General features: G+C 42.3%; 1 long non-coding RNA gene across 1 annotated transcript; it reads left to right on the forward strand.

Moving 5' to 3' along the window:
• Positions 1–1,719: 1,719 nt before the first annotated feature.
• Positions 1,720–2,682, forward strand: LOC116970247. Its single transcript, XR_004411078.1, has 2 exons — positions 1,720–1,900; positions 2,648–2,682. It is a non-coding gene; the product is annotated as an uncharacterized LOC116970247 (long non-coding RNA).
• Positions 2,683–2,926: the final 244 nt, after the last annotated feature.

The raw sequence follows: 2,926 nt of genomic DNA on the forward strand, positions 1-2,926 counted from the left end.
TTACCTGGACTTTATCTGGACTTTAACTTGTCTAAACCTCTGGACGCCCGCAGCGATGGCTGCGGGGGATGAGGTCCCGACCACGGGGGGGAAATGGAGGAGGACCGGCCAAATTTTATGCCTTCCACCACAGTGATGAATGCTGTGGTGGATGTTTGTGTTAAATTTTTTATTGTGTTTTTGTGTGTTCTTTTTTTTATTGTACTGCTGGTGGCAAATTAATTTCATTTGCACTTTATGTGCAAGTGACGAATACAACTGATATTGATATTGAGGTAGTGGTGATCAATTAGTTTCCTTATATGTAGAGGTAAAAACATCTGTAGAAAAGAGTAGGAATTTTTTCTGATGCCTAGGCTATAATCATCAACTAACAGCAACAAGATGTTTCTCATCGTCTCGTGTCTGGTATTTACTGCACTGTAATTGCTTGTCACTAAGTAAGAGCAATCTACAGAAAAGGGCGTAAGAAAGAACTGCAGATACTGGTTTAAATTGAAGGGGACACAAAATGCTGGAGTAACTCAGCGGGTGAATCAGCATATCTGGAGAGAAGGAATGGGCGAAGATTCGAGTCGAGACCCTTCTTCAACAGATGCAAAAGGATGACACGAAGCTGGGGGGCAGTGTTAGCTGTGAGGAGGATGCTAGGAGGCTGCAAGGTGACTTGGATAGGCTGGGTGAGTGGGCAAATGCATGGCAGATGCAGTATAATGTGGATAAATGTGAGGTTATCCACTTTGGTAGCAAAAACAGGAAAGTTGACTATTATCTGAATGGTGGCCGATTAGGAAAAGGGGAGATGCAACGAGACCTGGGTGTCATGGTACACCAGTCATTGAAAGTAGGCATGCAGGTGCAGCAGGCAGTGAAGAAAGCAAATGGTATGTTAACATTCATAGCAAAAGGATTTGAGTATAAGAGCAGGGAGGTTTTACTGCAGTTGTACAGGGTCTTGGTGAGACCACACCTGGAGTATTGCGTACAGTTTTGGTCTCCTAATCTGAGGAAAGACATTGGTTGGATTCAATTTATTGTCATTGGACTTTTCAGTGCAACGAAATGGTTTAGCCTGCAGTCATAACATAGAATAAATTACAAACACACAACACAGTTTAAAGTCCCAAAGTCATTGTCTCTTCCCTCCTTGCTCTCCCTCTGCGCTGAGGCAATCCAAGCCTCCGATGTTGTGACCCATTCTTGCCATATAGGGTGTACAGAGAAGGTTCACCAGACTGATTCCTGGGATGGCAGGACTTTCATATGAAGAAAGACTGGATAGACTCGGCTTGTACACGCTAGAATTTAGAAGATTGAGGAGGGATCTTATAGAAACTTACAAAATTCTTAAGGGATTGGACAGGCTAGATGCAGGAAGATTATTCCCGATGTTGGGGAAGTCCAGAACTAGGGGTCACAGTTTAAGGATAAGACGGAAGTCTTTTAGGACCGAGATTAGAAAATAATGTTTTACAGAGAGTGGTGAATTTGTGGAATTCTCTGCCACAGAAGGTAGTTGAGGCCAGTTCATTGGCTATATTTAAGAGGGAGTTAGATGTGGCCCTTGTGGCTAAAGGGATCAGGGGGTATGGAGAGAAGGCAGGGATGGGATACTGAGTTGGATGATTAGCCATGATCATATCGAATGGCGGTGCAGGCTCGAAGGGCCGAATGACCTACTCCTGCACCTATTTTCTATGTTTCTATGTTTTCACTCTAAGCCACGTTCTTTATATAGGTCCATAAAAGTCTGCAAAGAATACGAGAGCGAAAATTGGCCAACTTCATACCGTGGGGACCAGCCAGTATTCAGGTGGCATTGTCACGGAAGTCTCCATACCTGCCATCAGCTCACCGTGTCAGTGGGCTTATGATGGCCAATCATACCAGCATCTCCTCAGTAAATATCAATATATTTGTGGTTGACACGTGACAGTTCTAATAGTTTGACTCTTATTGTCTGGCAATGAGTGTTTATATTTATGTGATTAAATTGTTGATGTGCAGTGAAAAGTGAAATAAATGACTGAGTGTAAAGAACACTTTATAAACTAATTCTGTTCAACAAGATAGTAGCTGTTGCACCCACTGGTGCATTGGCTGAACTCACTGGTCACTTGCTGTTGGCAGAGCACCATTCCTTGCAGTGTGCTGCCAGGGGTGGAAAGTCCCAACAAATCAGCCATTCTGGCTTGCTTGACTCAGAATGGCCTTGAAACCTTTGAGGCCCTATCCCCATACTGTACTTTATCATGTATGTATACATTCAAAACAATGTTGACAAGAGTTCTAATCCTGCTGTCTCGAATGAGGGATTTGGTCGTGTTGCTCGTTTCTGGGTATGTTTGTTTCAAGAGACCATGAATGGATTGAATGTACATTCCAGCCAACAAGATTAGAACTGTTGACAAAAGTTTTGGTTGAATGTTATAAAGCACCATATGAAACCTGCCCTGTATAAAATATTCAGTGTGAAAACACTGATTTATAGTATACCGGTCAAAGAATATTGAACATCCGAGAATTTTAAAAAGGAGTTTGACATTAAAGGGTTCCACACTAAAAAAAATGTGAAACCATTCTGCACCTTAATGTGACATGTGTTTGAGTTTATGGGATTATTAAGGGTTTTCTCTTCATCCCACAGTTGTTTGAAAGAACCAGCAGACAGTATGATAAACTCAGAAAAAGAGAAGCATTCTTAGAACAATTTCGCAAAGAGGACATATTTAAGGAGAGTTTTGATGAACTGGATAATTCCCGGGAGATTGTCCAGCAGTTAATTGATGAATATCACGCTGCAACTCGCCCCGACTACATTTCCTGGGGTACACAGTAGCAGTGACACAGACTGCTGCTTGCTGAGGGTTTACCGCTGCACATTCCATCATTATATGCTGATAAGTCGACTCTATTAACATTTCTG

Source organism: Amblyraja radiata, unplaced genomic scaffold, assembly GCF_010909765.2.
Source record: "Amblyraja radiata isolate CabotCenter1 unplaced genomic scaffold, sAmbRad1.1.pri scaffold_675_ctg1, whole genome shotgun sequence".
Lineage (NCBI taxonomy): Eukaryota > Metazoa > Chordata > Chondrichthyes > Rajiformes > Rajidae > Amblyraja > Amblyraja radiata.